General features: G+C 37.5%; 1 pseudogene; it reads left to right on the top strand.

The window, feature by feature from the left end:
• Positions 1–4,297: 4,297 nt before the first annotated feature.
• Positions 4,298–9,940, top strand: LOC114024453 (annotated as a pseudogene).
• The last annotated feature ends 7,267 nt before the right edge of the window (positions 9,941–17,207 follow it).

Below are 17,207 nucleotides of genomic sequence, written 5' to 3'. Positions count from 1 at the left end.
GAAATGGCAAATCACTCCAGAAGAGTCAGACACAACTGATTGGATTGAACAACGACTCTCTCCACCCACCCCTTACCAATCAATATTTTGAACAATCACATTATTTTTCTAGCATCCTTTTTTAATTAAGAAGCAGGCTTAAATTGTGATAGAAGGCCACGTACAGTAACATCCAAAATTAACCTGATGACATTGTAAAGACAGTCTGAGGTGCATAATTTGATTATAGTATGCTACTCTCTGCTGCCCTCAGGCTGTACTGCTGATAAAATGTCTTTAAGTGTGAAAAGATTGAACTGTGGAGCCTTCAGTGAGATCCCAGCACACAAAGGCAAAGCAGTAACTGCTTTTGAGGAAATCCCACCCCATTCCTAGATTCTACAACTATTTGCACGTACCCCCACCCTATGCCAATATCATTGCATATTTACTGACTTAAGACTATGAAATATTAAGCAAGAATAGATGGAATATGAGGAAAATCAGTATTTTTTTAATAAGCTAAGCTATTTTGAGATAGTTTTGAAAAAGGTGTCATAAGAAAACAATGAAGATATAAAATTTAATAGAAGCAATCAAATGGAAAAAGCAATTATTTAGGATATATTAAATCTTCTTTCTATGCCTAACTGTGATTTCATCAATTTAGAAAACTCCCAGGAAGGAAAATCCTTCTTTTAATTCAGACTGGCAGCTGTTCTGTGACCTATTGTGTTAGAGAGCTACTTGGGCCAGTGAGAGGTGAAATGATTTGCCCAGAAAAATAGACGATATGTGTTAAAACTACAACGTAAACACACATCTTCCTGGCTTTGAGGTTGGCTTTCTACTACTCCATGCTGCCTCATCTTATTAAAACAAAAGCATTTTGTAATTTACCAACTTAGGAGAGTGTGGTGTAATAGAAAGTACCCAGAATTAGGAGTGAGACCTGGGCTTGAGTCCCAGATCTGCCACTAATTAGCTGTGTGTCCTTGCGAAAGCTAATAAAAATAAAATGATAGTTGATATTCATATAGAGTTTAAAGGTTTGCATTTCATTTGAGCCTCATTGCAATAATCTAAGGTTGGTAATACCTATATCACTATGCTCATTTTACAGATAAAAAGCCCCCTGAAATTCAGGATTATCAATGGAGAGACCTAGGTAGCCTTCCAGTTTAACCTCGAATTTTATTGATAAAGAGTTGAACTCAAGATAGGTTCTTGATTTGCCCAAGTTCTAGACTTGCCCAACCTCACACAGGCACCAAGGAATAAAGCCAACATTTGAGAATGAGGTCCTTCAACTCAGATTTAACACTTCTATCAATTTGCCACAAATCACGCACACACACACACACACACACACACACACACACACACACACGTATAATCCTGCAGTGGGCAGGATCAGAACCAAGGTTTTCCTTGACTCCAAATCCAACACTCTGCACTATGCTGGCTTTCTCATGTGTGAGAAAGTGAAATTGGTGTAAGTAATATTTAAGGTTCTAAAAAGCTTTGACATCCTATGCTTTGTGCAAAGTAGTCTTCAAAGTGATATATTTTCAGGCTAAGTGCAGAATTCTTGAGATGGGTTCCTTTTAGAGGTGGTTTTGACAAAATAGAGATCTATAGCCAATAGACATTATTTTAAAATAAATTATGTAATATTATGTAAATAAGCTTTGTTGCTAAAAAACTATAATACATATGCTTTAGGTTGATGTTTCTTGGATTTTTTTTTAAAAAAAATATTTTATTTAAATTGAGGGATGTGGGAAGCAGCAAATAACTAGAAGACAGAAGTGACATCCCTAAATCTATATGAACTATTTGTATGAATTTTGCTTCCCAATGGAGGAGAGGAATAAACATTTCTATAGTACCAACTATACGTCAGGCGCTATGCTAAGTGCTTTACAAATATTATCTCATTTGATCCTCACAACAACCTTGCCAGGTGGTGCTATTATGATCCCAATTTTACAGTTGAGGAAACTGAGGTAGATAGAGGTTAAATTTCTCTCCCAGGGTCACAACAGTTTTTAAGTGTCTGAGGCTGGATTTGAACTCATGTCTTCCTGACTCTAGGCTCAATGGTCTATCCACCATACCACCTAGCTACCTCATGGAGAGTTTGCTCATAGATTTTTTTAGACATGGAGGGAAAGATTATACAAATTCCGTAGACCATATATGCTTGTGACAAAGATATACAGATATAGATCTAAATAAATTAAAAAAGAGACTTGAACATTAAGAGTCGCTTCTAGTAAATGTTGCTAAAAGTTTGACCCCTTAATGAACTACTTAAGCAGAAACTCACTTCTCATTGTTCTTTATTTGTTCAAATTGTCTTGGTAAGAACTTTCCTGATCTGTTTACTCCACAAAAGTGTACTTCTGGAATTATAATGTAGTTTGAGATGTGTCTACACAGTAGAGCAGATATAATCTTTCATCAAGGGGACTTTGAAAGATGTAAGAGAAATTTAGAAAAAAATCTCACCGACTAAACCAATATTTATTAAGTATCCTGTAAGTACAGATCCTTTTGTTAAGTACAAGGTGAAATACAATGTTTAAGATGTAGTATTCAGTCACATAAACAAGATCACACTAACCAATAATCCACAGGAAATGTATGAGAAGGTGTCAAAAAAGTTCTGCATGATGTGTGAAGTAGAAATTTCATTCCTTTTTTTTTTTTTTGGCTAGGCAATGGGATTAAGTGACTTGCCCAGGGTCACACAGGTAGTGTTATGTGTCTGAGGCCGAATTTGAACTCAGGTCCTCCTGAATCCAGGGCCAATGCTCTATCTGCTGTGCCACCTAGCTGCCCCTAGAAATTTCAATCCTAAAAGGAAGGAAGGAATCAGATAAGGCTTCCTAAAAGTGATCCTAATGATGAGTATGCTTACGACTATAATTTGAATTAGGATTTAAAGGATTGGCAAGGATTCTATGCTCTTTGATCACAGAGGAATTGGTTGATACCATCAGTAGAAGTGATCTAAGATCCTATGAATCAATAAATGCTATTAATGATACCAAAGCACCAAACAATTGACCACATAGAAAAATAATATAGGATTATAGGATATGGTATAACAATAGACCACATACCATGTAAGAATATTTTATTTTAAGCTAATAAAAATCAGCTGAGGGGTCTAGAGCATTCCACAGTAGCTCTTCTTATTCTTGAAGAATGCAGGCACTGGGGATACACAAATTAATTGACATAGCTCTTTCCCTCAAGGATCTTCTAATCCTTGGGATTGGAGAGGAGGGAGACCAGTACATATGTAATTATAATGCAAATTAAAATTTGTTGAATAAGTGAAAATACAAGAAAGTGGCACAAGAAATTTGGGAAAGAAGGAATATTTCCTTGGGTGGGTGGTAGTGGTGGTGAGGGAAAGCTTTCTGAAGGAAGGAGCATCTGAATTGGACCTTAAAAGCTATAAGTGCTTCAAGCCCATGGAGTAAACACTTGATAAATTAGATAGTATTTGATAAATGCTTTTTGATTGGCTGATAGTTCAGTAGAAAAAAGCTCTAAAAGGAAAAAAATCAGGTAGCAACAACTAGCATGACTTGCAATTATACAGCTAGTACAGGCAAGATTCAAACCTAGGAGTCTCAGCTCCAAATCCATAACACTCGACTGCCTGTCTTACTGGCAGGTTAGGGCAATATTGGAGCAGCTAGGATAGAGCACTGGTCTGGGAGGCAGGAAGATTCATTTCCTTGAGTTCAAATCTGACCTCAGACATTTACTAGCTATATAACCCTGGGCAAGTTATGTAACCCTATTTACCTCAGCTTTCTCATGTGTAAAATGAACTGGAGAAAGAAATGGCAAACCACTCCAGTATCTTTATCAAGAAAATTCCCAAATTGGGTTATGAAGAGTTGGGCATGACTGAACAACAACAGGGTTAATATTTTTTCTATTTATAGGCTTACTGAATGTGTTTTATTTTCTGATATTCTTGCCAACTCCATCCTCCTGCAACTGCATTTCTCAAGTGGGAGAAGTTTCATTACATCTCTTCAATAGGCAACTCTCATAACCATGGTAACAGTTCCCTGTATTTCTTAGCTAAGCATCAATTTCCTCGTACTTGTTGCCCAATTTCTTTCTACTTCCGTACCTCTAGTTATGCTCTTCCCTACTACATCTATACACAAACTAGTTGTTCCCATGGTCCGTCCCAAGGTGAGTTATAATGAAGGAACATGGTACAATGGGAAAGGGTGCAGTGTTTGGAGTCAGAAGACCTTTAGTTGACCCAGAGGTCCCGGTTATGCCATTCACTACGTGGGTGACCTTAGGCAACTCAGGTAAGGTTTTCTTATCTGTAAAATGAGAGGGAGTGGATTAATGATCTCCGAATTACTTTCTAGCTCTTCCTCTAAGAAATTATGGTCAGGAGGAGCATAGAGGATAGTTAAGAATTCTGTCCATCAAGAGCAATAGTTCTTAGTATTTTTTGTGTGTGTCATAGACCCCTTTAGCAATAGATGGTGGCACAGTGAATAGAGCACTGGGCTTGGAATCAGGAAGATTCCTCTTCCTAAGGTCAAATCTGCCCTTAGATATTTACTAGCGGTGTGACTCTGGGACAGTCACTTAACCCTGTTTGCCTCAGTTTCCTCATCTGCAAGAAAATGGAAAACTAGTCTAGTGTCTTCTCAAAGAAACCCCCAAATGGGGTCATGAAGAATTGTACACAACTGAAAAATGACTAAACAACAACAAAAAGCCTATAGAGCTGTCTCAGAATAATATTTTCAAATGCACAGGATTACAAAAGAAACCAATTATACTGAAAAACAGTTATCAAAATATTTTGGGAAAAACAAGTTGACAGACCTCTTGAAATCTGCCCACAGACCCTTTAGGAGGAGGTCCATGGACCTAAGATTAAGACCTCTTGGATCTAGAGTTACCAAAAAAAAAGATGAGGCTTATTGGTATTGATTAGACTGCAGGCTAACTAGAGGTGGTACAGAGCATGTGCTGACTAGAAGGGTGCTAATTAAGATTTTGGCCTCTATTATATGTAACTATTTAGTTGAGATTCAGCATGGTTGAGTTGAAATAACACGATTTAGAATCAAGGGACAGATTTCAAATCTGACCTTGGGTACTTATTTTCTTTGTTATCTTGGCCATGTCACAACCTCTCTGGGCTTCAATTTCTTCATCTATAAAATGGCAGGGACCGGGGGAGAGATAGTAATAGATAATGTCTAAGGTCCCTTCCAGTTCAGGATCCTAAGATTCTACTGGGACCTACCTACTACCACTATAATTCTACTTTGGGGAGATTATGGAAACAGAAATTTACACTATTTAAAAAGCAACCTACTGATATAATGCCTGGTGGTTGAATGTCTCTGCAAACAGTCAGTCTGTTAGGCAATAAACATTTATTAAGGACCTACTATGTGCCAGGCCCTGTGCTAAGAGACACTCTAAAGACTTCAGGAAAGACATTGTTTTCCCCATTACTATATACTTTTGCAGAAAGCTTAGTTCCTGGCTAGCTAGAAGCCAACCCTAAATTAATATTTCCTTTAAAATTTCAATGGGTCCATCCACATGGGTATCTCTTCCATTGGTGTAGATTAGAGGTGTCATATGACCCACAGCCCACAATGCTCCTGAATGCAGATTAAAATGTAGATCCTACTTGGTTTGAATGTGTTTATGTATTAATAAAAATAAATATATAAATATGTGTGGTTTTCTAAGTTAACATGCAGCTGTCAGGATCCTTGCGTAAGGTTTAATGACCTCATTTCTACTTGAGTTTGACACCACTGGTGTAGGTCATAACCAACCCATGTTTTCTCATTCTTTTTGATGTCTTTTCATAAATCCTCCATAGATGACCCATCCAATATTCTAGAAGTCTTCCTCTTATGTTTTTAATATTTCTTGGAACCAATACAATACTGAGTACACTCAATGATCTTATTGTGCCAATCATCTCTAGAAAAGTGCTCTATCTCTCTTAAATTCACTATGTCTTTCCATTGATTTTTGGTGCCCTGCAATTGATAACATCATCAATGACTTCATCAACAAGTACTTTGGAATCTTTCTTTGAGATTATATTATTTCCTATAGTACAGAATTCTGTATAAAGAGAATTTGTTTTGAGTTCTAATAGAGCAACAACTAGGAATTTCAGCACCTAAGAAAAATTTGGTTGGTAGTGAAGGAGGCAGTCTTGGGTCTCAACATTTTCATGCATGATCAAGGTAAACTGGAGGGCAGCGGTAATTCAAATTAAAGAGGCTAAGGAAAGGCGTGGCCAGGATTTTCAAAGAGTTAAGGGTTTAGGTTAGAGAATAGTCTTTGAGTCAGGTACTGAAAATCTGAGAAGTGAGAATGACTTCGAAGTCTGAAGATAGCAGGAACAAGGATCTGGACAGGTTGGAAAGTTGAGAAATAATTCATGATGATAGAGAATAAGTCCTCTTGGCTTTGTGGGAGGAAAAGACAGTCTTGGAGAGAGTACCAAGAGATATGCTGTCCCTGGGAGGAAGCCAGGGATCACTAAGCATCAAAAAATGGAAGGAGTGTAAGAGGAAGAGGACAAGAATAGATGGTAGTTTGTTAACAACAGAATAGGGTTCCAAGTAAAAATAGTGGTATGGCAGAGCAAAGGAGGTTAGGGACTGGGGGGACCAGGGCTGTGCTTGAAAAGAATTAGGGTGTGGGGAAAGGTAGTAAGGAAAAGGAGTTTTCATGAAGGCAGAAGGCAGTGTTGAATTATAAGAACTAGAAGAGCAAGAGATGCAGTAAGTGGGGATAATTCAGCTCTAAGGGTCTAATTTGAATGGTGTTTCCTCCCAAGGAAGCTGGTGCCTCCCAAGATCCTGACTCTGAGGTAGTTGGAGCACTTTCATTTCATGATAATAGGAGATGATGGAGGATTGAATTCTTCTGTACAAAGCCTGGTGCTAGGAAGAATAAGGGAGAGGTACAAGACGGTCCAGGCCCTCAAGGAGTTTCCTTATTCTGGCAGGTGAGGGATAGGTGTAGGGGATGAGAGGCAGAGCTGCCTTTGTCACTAATTCCCAGCTGATCTTATACTGAAACCTGGGGTCCCACATGGCATGTGTCCCCTAGTCAGGAAGGACTGGTGCAGGCTGCCCACCCTGGTGAAGCCAGGCAGTGAAGGGAAAAAGATGTTTCAACCATGGGACATAGGAAAGGGAGTACAGTAGCCCAGAGCTGGATAGGGGAGTAGTCCTTTCAAGTAGCTAGTAATCCCTTGGGAGGAAGAAATCTCTTCCTCCTCCAATGTCAAAGTCTTGGAAAAATCCTCAGTGGATCTATGCTGATTCCAGATCTGGTCCTACCAAAGAGGATTTAGTTACCAGATGGGCTAAAATTATAGTGTCCTTCACTTTACCTAATCCCAAGAGACGGGTCCTGAGCATGGTGCTAGAGTATTTTCTGAGTGCTTTCTAAAGAGGTTTGAAATCAAAGGATGAAACTCATAGAAAGGTGAAATTCACCTTTATTTTCTACTATTAAAAGAAACATAAATTTAAAAGGAAATGCACATGGCAATCCTTTTTATATTTAATATAATTCTAGGCTATTTCCACCAGAGGTCAGCCTAACCACAGGAATGAATCCAAAGAGGCTAGCTTAAGTGGTTTACAGAGCTAGAACTTCGGGGCTAAATTATGACTTGAAACTGTATCTTTTATTTTTTCTCTTTCTTTTGTCTTCCCTATTAATTTCAGTGAATAATGAGATTTTCCTAAATTTGATTAACTGTATTCTAGCAATCAGTTGCATCTACAAATATTGTATGTGACACTTGGTTTTATCATTAATTCCCCTGAAGGGAAGAAAAATCATTAAATGCCCATCCTCAACAGAATCTGATAATGCTTGATTTTGCTTCCACTTAGAAATGAAATTGTTATTTCTTATTTCCTTAAAATATTCTATGTTCATTGGGGTGGGGAGGGGAAGTAGGAAGATCATAAATTTAGAGCCACATGGGATCTTAAAGACCATCTATTATGACCTGTTCATTTTACAGACGAGGAAAATGAGGCCAGAAGAGGTTATGTGACTTACTCTTCCCCCCAGTCTAAAAAGTCCTCAACTAATCCTAACAATAATACTTTTAATATTGACCTCACAAGGTTATTGTCATTCATCCATCAGGTAGTGACAGAGGCAAGATTTGAACCCAGTTCTTCTATCTCCCAAACCAGTACTCCTTTCTCTGTACCAGACTGCTTTTCATTTGTTAATGGAGGACTTTGGTAAATTTGTTTCATTACAATTATAGATCTAGATTCATAAAACTATAGGATTTTTGAGCTACACAGGGAATAATGTAACGAAACTCTATCATTTGGAAGATAAGAAAATAGAGTCCAGAGGGGGTGCAACATAATAGATACTTAACATTTGTTAAGGTGTCTTACTTAAGGCCACATAACCCTTTAGTGGCAGAGTGAGGACTAGGATTCTGGTCTCCTGATTCCTAATTAAGGTGTCTTTTTAAGTATTGTCATTAAAAGAGAAATAGTTAGCATCTAATGCTATTCTGAAACATGGTGCTAGCTTAGAGACATTGTCTACATTCTGCCAAAGTTTATGTGTTCACAAGATCTGACATTAGCTCTCAGGGGATCCTAATCTTGGGCCAGTGCACTTTAAAAAATATTTTGATAAGTACTTCCATATAAATTGGTTTCTCTTGCAATCCTATGTATTTTATGCATTTAAAAACATTCTGAGATGGGAGCTATAGGCTTTATCAGCTTGCCAAATGGGTCCTTGAAACAAAAACAATTAAGAATTCTTGCTCCAAAGAGATGCTAATAATAAAAGCATATTTTTATAGCACTCGGTGCCTTCCCATAAAGTGTAGGAATTAGGGCTAGAAGGAACTTTGGGGGTCACCTAGCCCAGCCCTCTCATCTTAAGAAAAACTCTTGTCCAGGTTTAAGTGACTTACCCAAGGTCACACAGACAGGTGTTGGAGTTGGCATCTGAACCCAGATCATCTTGCTCAAAATTCAGAGTTCTTTCCACAATACCAGATTACCTTTAGTGGAATATTGCATTCAATCTTCACAACATCTTTTTACTTATATCCCCAATACCTAACAGTGCCTGGAAGGTAAGGGGTGCCTAATAGCAGTATATTAATTGATGGATGAATGACAATAACCTTGTGAGGTCAATATTGAAAGTATTATTGTTAGGATTAGTTGAGGACTTTTTAGACTGGGGGGAAGGGGAAAGGGTTAGGAGGTATAGATTCTCAATCTTTTATTGGTATAGGTGGTGGTGAAGGACAAGGATCTCCAACATGAAGTAGGTCAAGCAGGTGTTGCAGAAATAATCCCCATGATTCCTAGGCCCAGAGAGACCATTCATTTGGAGTTTCCTTGGAACTGTTTGCCTTGACCTCCAGGGCCAGACCCTGGCCTGTCCTCATGGGCTGCACAGGGCTCCTGACACTCCCTTCTCTCATCCCCAGCACTGTGGGTGGATGGGTAAGGGGGCCAGGTGAGATGGACACAGTATGACAACAGCAGCATAAAAGAAGTTCTCAGCCTTCACCGTAGGATTCTCAGACTTGCAAGGAGGTGGCACACAGCATTGGGGCAGATGGAAGAAAAGCATCGGAGAAAAGCAGTACATTATAAATGAAGCCAGAATGTTGTTCCAGAAAAACACAAATCTTATGGATTCAGAACTAATTAAACAATATATAGATGAATGCACAGCAAGAATTGAAATAGGATTGCATTATTAGATCCCATATCGAAGGGCAACTAATCTACCTCCAATGGCCCTCACTCTCCAACTAAGTCGTGGACTTCAAACCAAGGAGAAACTAAGGAAACTTTCCAAACCATTACATCTCAAGTCTCACAATGAAGTTTCTTAATCCAAGAAATAGGTTCTCTGTATGAACTGCGAGTCAGGCAGGGTCTGAGCACAAACTAGATGATGAATCTTTTCTCCTTGACTTAAGTCCGGTCAGAAAAAGGAAGGACAAAGAATATAGAGTCTTTGCTATCATTTCTCTTAAACAATCAAAGATTTGGGTCCTTAATCTCATAGCATAATTTATATGTCCTTGAATTTATCAGTACCAGGGTATTGCTACTAGACAGAAATATGCTAACTCCCAAAGATCGTTCCTAATCATGATGTTGGAAACATCTTAGATGAAAGTCTCAACATAGCAAGAATTGAGTTTAAATTTAAATTTTAAAAATTAAAATTTTTTGTGGAAATAATGTAGCTGTATATGCAGAGGAAGCTTCAGAGTACAGACATGGCAGTACCTGTTAGCAGCTTCTCTTGGAAGTTCTATGTTCCTATGACAATCAGATACTAGCCTCACACTTGTAAATCTCTGTGGGCTTTATTTTGTTTTGTGTTTAAGTTATAGACATATTTAAAATAAGACCTTTTATGTTTTAGTTCTATTAATATCCTTTTTTTGCTCTCTTGACTCAAAGATATACTTTTCATTACTCTACAAGTAGTGTAGTTTCTCCTTGATGGCACCAGTAGAGTTCATCATATATACTCTAGGCCCATCACCCCCTTGACTACTAGTGGAAGGTATCATAGTATCTCAGAGAAATTTTGGGGAGGAAGAAAACATCCCAGATTTTCAGGAACTGGTGTAGTACATTTAATTCTCTCCACTAAATGATACAAGATACAAACAAATTCTAAAACATGTGACTTATAATTCTGGCCTCAAAACCTCACTGCAAACTCATATTATAATAGGTAAAAGTAATCACTATTTCTAATTGACAACAAAATTAGAATCTCACTAGCAGAAGAACATGCTGCATAAATTACAAGGTTAGGCTGATTTTAAAATGATGTACAAACAGGAAAAGGAAAATGTAGATCAAAAGGAGAAAGGACTGGGCCTTTATGACAAGCTGAGGGAAAATCCCACTGAGAATCACTGGATGGCAGTGTTTTCTTTTGTGTTCAAAGATGATGAAAATCTTCAATAAAAGTTGTTCATAAAAATGAACTTTTTGCCTTCAACATAGATGTGGATACTGATTAGGAGAGGAGACTGGGAGAAGCCATTATCATGGTGGTACCTGCTATAGGACAGAGGACAGCAGTAGCACAGCCTGCATTTCAGTCCTTTCTAGTTGCATCCAAATTCTCTGTGACCCCATTTGTGGTTTTCTTGGCAGACATACTGCAGTGGCTTGCCATTTTCTTCTCCAGCTCATTTGATAGATGAGGGAGCTGAGGCAAACAGGGTTGAGTGATCTGCCTAAGGTCACATAGCTAGTAAGTGTCTGAGGCCAGACGAACTCAGGAAGATGAGTCTTCCTGCCCTCAGGCCCAGGACTCTATTCACTGAGCCATCTACGTGCCTGCTGCCCAGAAGAAAATGGGGTTGGGTGATATTCCTGCTGTGACTGAGCTACTACCAGAGGAAGAGGTTCATCTGCTATATGAATAAAGCTTCCCATTACCCTTCCAACAGCATAATTGGCATTTACCATCCCTCCCCCACACAAGAGCTTGAGTCTTGCAGTAGATTATTGCTCACATTGTTTGTTCTGAGATGAGACTTAATTCCTGGAGTGTGTATTCAGAGATTGCCCATTTATTTGCTAGCTATTTTAGTTCTGATTGAATGTTTTACTTTTAAAATGCCTGTTCCTTGTGTGGCCTGCAGAGTTGAGACTCCCTTCAAGGTTCCAAGTCTTTAAGCATCTGAAGGCTAGCACTTGCAAGAGGGGTTATTATTCTGCTTGACTCCAAAGGACAGAAAAGGTAGAAGTCATAAAGAGGGAAATTTCAGCTTGATGTCAGGTAAAATTTCCAAACCATTAGAGCTATCTAAAAAATGGAATTAGTTGCCTTGAGAGGTGGTGCGATTTCCACTCCTCGGAGGTCTTCAGGAAGAGGTGGGATGACCACTTATCAGTTATATTATATCTGAGATATGTAACATTCCAGTATTTAACACAATTCAAGAAGCATTCAGTAATATTTTTGTAATAAGAAAAAAATTAATAATTTTAACTTGAATATATTTTATTAAGTTAATCACAATGCCAACCAGAAAAATCTCATCTTTCATTCCCCAACATTCTGTGAAATTGAAAATACTGACTTTGGAATAGAGAGGCAGATAAATAGACTATAATGCTCTTATAATTGCTTGAGAACTAGTGAATCATTAGTCTCTAACCTGTACCAATGTGCTATTTTAAGCTCTTTCAAATGCTAATTCAAGCCTCCAATTCCTGGAGCTTATCTCTTATCCAATCAAAACACTTGTGTAAGCTTTTTAAAGTCTACAAATTAATTCCTTTGAAAATACACATGAATGCCAAGTAACAGTTTGCTGTAAGCTTTTCACCCTATAGAAATCACTTGATTTCTCTATAATTGTATCTTGTACATTTCTGTTTATTAAGGAAACTTGTTAAAATGCACATCCCATGAGTAAAATTGGGATTCAGTTATGAGATGATCTGTTTGCTGAATGATGAGCTAAGATGTTACTGACACCATGATTTATAACACGAAAGATGGAAATCCTCAGCTTTTTGAAAACTTTCCATTTGACGAAGTATCTAATATTAAACCTACAATTAAAAGCTATTTCCCTGCGGTCTTATGTCTATTACCTTCTCTAATCTTTCTGCACTTCATGTAAGGGGATTTTGTGTAAATGTATTTACACTTATATTACATTTGATATAAATGTATCATCATTTATTTAAGATAGTAACTCTTACTCTTAAATTGGCATGTGTTCATTAGTCTTTTGATTATGAAGGCCTGTATGGTTGACTCCTCAGGAGGAAGTATGGCTTGGGCATCAGGAGGACCTGAGTTCAAATCCTGCTTCAGACACTCACTAGCTGTGTGACCCTGGGCAAGTCACTTAACCTCTATCTTCTTTATTTTACAGATGAGGATAATAATAGCACCTGCTGTGGATATAAAATGAGATGATATTTATAAAGCACTTTTGCAAACCTTAAAACACTATATGAAGTCTAGGGATGATGAGGACAAGGAAGTTGTACCACCTATAGAACTGACCAGCTGTGTGAACTTGGGCAAGTTTAAGCTCCCTGGGCCTCATTTTCCTCATCTGAATGAGGGGATAGAATTAGATGGCCTCTGAGCTCCATTCCAACTCTAGAGTTATGATCTCATAGAATTAAAAATTTAAAAAAATACAGCTACAACCTGTGCTACCCCATTCTATTAATGGCCACTGAACATGTTATTTCTTGTAGGTAGACAACTTGTTTTAAGGATTTTGTTTTTCTTTTCTTTTTTTAATGGAAAGGGGAGGTGAGAAGGAAAGAAAGCCTATTAATTAAAATATATGTTAATGTTAAATCGTAATTTAACATTAATTGAAATTTATTTTTATTTTTATTAATTTAATTTATTATTAAAAAGAAAAGAAGAGATAAAACAATAGGCAGATCAACTCCTTTAGCTAATTAATTATGAACTTTCAGACTCTCTTCAGCCATTAAATCTTGTCCTTCTTTGGAATATTTACAAATAAGATTATGATTGGATCAGCCTGATTCTTTCTCCCCTGCCTTCTGGTGAGGAGAAGTCAGTAGGTAGGAGAGATTTTCAGCACGAAGCCGCATAAAAACTCATTCTGACACAATTTTACCATTGGAGGGAAAACATCTCTCAGCTCTACATTTTGGGGATAATGGAATGCAGCAATTTTTTGCTCTTGAATCCCTTGGCCTTTGCTGAGCTGAAGGCAGTTGTGATCTCTGGACCCTATTTCATCCTCCCAGCTCTGTAGCATGATGAGTTCCCTTTCTCTGCAGTCAAAATATCCTTTCCTGCCAGTTTACCAAGAGAGAAAAATGGGAGCAAGATTCAGCTGTACCAACCAAACACACCATTTGGATTCAACAATGAGAAAAGATTCACATGAAATAGGATGTTTCCAAAAGCAGAAAAAGCATATTTAAAAAAAAATAATGGTTGAACCAGATTTATGGTTTGAAGCTTCATCTAAGTTATACTTTTATAAATTAGGTTTAAGGCTTAACCTTCCTAGACTCCAGGAGATACAACCAAGAAGGTTAAAGGAAGAGAAAGATGAAGTATTGAAAGGAAGAGAATGCTAAGATGAGGTGAAGAGGTTTAAATAGTAAATATTATTAAGGATGAAGTGCATTTATCCACCTTGACATAATCTTCTTTGCTGAAGTGACCTCCAGGAAAAGCCAGCAAGCACATAGAAGAGAGTAACTGGGTGCTAATTAATATTATATCTGAATTGTGGTTTTTTCCTATACTTTATTCTATTTTCAAGATTTTACCTAAGCCTAATATCTTCTTTGATTTTCTTTACTTTTGAATTATTAATTTTGCAACTTGTATTCTGGGCCTAGATAGCAAAAGGTTATCTGAGACTGGAGGTCAAAAGTTCTGGTGGCAACACGTGAGGAACCACAGAGCATTTTGACCATCTCATCCTCCCACACACACTTTCTTTCCTGGGTTTTCCTGACACTGTTCTCTTTCTTGGTCCTTTTTGGGAATGTCCTATTGCTTCTTCTCAGTCTTTTTTGCCAAATCATTGTTCATATTTCATTCCCCAACATACCCTAAGGATCTGTCCTGGGCCATCTTGTTTTCCATTCTACACCTTCTCTGTTGGTGAACTTACCAACAACTATCAGTTCAGTGATCACGTCTATACAGATAACTCTTAGATCAAAATATTCATAATCTCCCGAGTTCTTGTTCTATATCATCAACTGCTTACTGGACTTCTCCAACCAAATGGAGATATATATATACATACATATATATGTATATATATATGTGTGTGTGCATATATATACACTTTAAGCATCTGCATCACAACATGTCCAAAGAGAGATGGTTATCTTTTACCTCTAAGCACCAACCCTCTCTTACATTACGCCGTTCCTGTCAAATGCACCACCATTCTTCCAGTCACCCAGATTCACAACCTAGAAGTCATTTCTCAACTCTTCTCTCTTGCTCAGCCACACATCCAACCAGTTGCCAAATCTTATCAATGACGACTCCCCAATATATCTTGGATGTACCACAGCTACCACTGTAGTTCAGGCACTCATCACCTCTCATCTGAACTACTACAACAGCTTCCTAATTGGTTTCCCACCTTTCATTCTCTTCTCTCTCCATCTCCTTCCCCTGCATTATTATGAGAAAAAAAAATCTTCTAGAAGCATAAGTCTGACTGTGTCACTCCCCTCTTCAAAAACTTAAGTAACTTCATTACCTCTAGGTTAAAATATAAATTCCTCCATGCAACCTTTAAAACCTTTCACACCCTGCTCCCAGCCTACCTTTGCAGGATTTTTTTCATGGAACTCCCTTTCACACATTCCACTTCCTGATGGACTGGCCTCCCTGCTGTTCACAGAAGTTGGCATTTTATCTTCCACCTCTGTGTGATTGTACAGGCTGTCCCTGAAACTTCCTCACCTTTGCCTCTTAGAATTTCTGCTATCCTTCAAGGCTCAGCTTATTTATCAACTCCTATGGCAAGCTTTTTTCCCAATTTTCTGATTTCTAGTCATTAGTACTCTCTTTTTTCCTCAAATAATCATGCACTTACTTAGTTGTTTACAAGATTTATCTTTATAATCCAATTTAACTTCCTTGATGATAAGGGTAGCTTTTTTTTTCAAACTTTGTATTCTGAGAGTCTAACACCATGTCTCAATATAGTAGGTATTTAATAAAGACTTGTTGACTTGAATTAGAATAGATTGGTTTCAAATTTAGGATGGCCAAATATATTGTTTCATATAAATTGTTTATAAATCAAAGAAATCAAAGTAAAAGAAAATATAAAAAGACCAAAATTTGACATAAAAACTGAGGGGATCTTTATAAATAGTCACAGGAGAATAATGGGTGCACCTAGTTTGCTACCCAGTGCCCATTTGACCATGCTTTGACTTGTTAAGAAAGAATGGATATCTGACCTCATGGAACTGATACTATGTTATAAATTATCTTGATTAATTTCTTCTCTTGAATATTAATTGTACAGAGTGGTAACATGTTGATTCATTTTCTAGATTTACTGGTTTTTATCATTTTTTTATTTATAGGCTATGTGACATTCAACAACTCATTTAACTCTCAGTTTCAGAAAAATGTGGAAAACACACCACATAACTCGCACAATTGTCATGAGGAAAGCAGTATAAAATGTAGTTAAAATTATTAAGTAGTTATTATATTCATGTTAATCACAAAAATGAATACTGTTAACTGGGAACAGAACCTTTTATTAAACAAGAAACATAAGATTTCATATCAATTTTTTTTCTACTTATAAACTAGTAAAAACTGACTTGATTGGTACCCAAACTCCAGAATGCGTTTATGCCAGGGGTGGGGAACCTGCAGCTTGGAGGCCATAGGTCCCCACCCCTGGTTTATGCTATGACTCAGCTGACTTTGTCACAAAGAGGCATCATTGCCCAGACCTTCAGCAGACACTTAATAAATGCTTGTTGACTGCCTGACTAGCTAACGTCAGTGCTCCCTTTGCCCAAGACCTCAGGTAACTTAAGGACAGTATGAACACAAGAGTTTTCTAGGGATACATACAAGACAGAGGAAGACAAACACAGAAATAGAGGGAAAGCCATCTAGGATTGCCCAGTCTCCCAAGCTTCATGGTTCTGCCATACTCATTCTCTCAGAAACTGTGATACAAGGGTCAACCTAAACTTCAGTCTAAAGAGAGGCTCTCTTTGCTTTTATGTGCTACCAATAGGCAGCCTCAGAGTTGGAAACAAGTGGGTATCCTTATTTTTTCTTATTTTATTTTAAATTTCAAACTTAAGCACCAAAGAAAAAAGAATATACACAAAAAGCAGATTGTATATGAAACCACAAATTTCCATTTCACACAATTTGATTGCCTTGAAAAAAGGTATACAATAAATTCTATATATCACTTACAACTATACCATTGATCTGTTCTTCCCTCTTTTTTATTTAATATTTCCCCCAATTACACATAAAAACAATTTTTAACATTCATTTTTAAAAATTTTAAATTCCAAATTCTCTTTCTCCTTTCCTCCTTCCCCTACCCCCCCATTGAGAAAGCAAGCAATTGGATATAGGTTACATGT

The sequence above is a fragment of the Vombatus ursinus genome, unplaced genomic scaffold, assembly GCF_900497805.2.
Source record: "Vombatus ursinus unplaced genomic scaffold, bare-nosed wombat genome assembly UNPS02014821.1, whole genome shotgun sequence".
Classification (NCBI taxonomy): domain Eukaryota; kingdom Metazoa; phylum Chordata; class Mammalia; order Diprotodontia; family Vombatidae; genus Vombatus; species Vombatus ursinus.
Note: the sequence above shows the minus strand (reverse complement) of the source record. Positions and strands in the feature narration are given on the sequence as shown.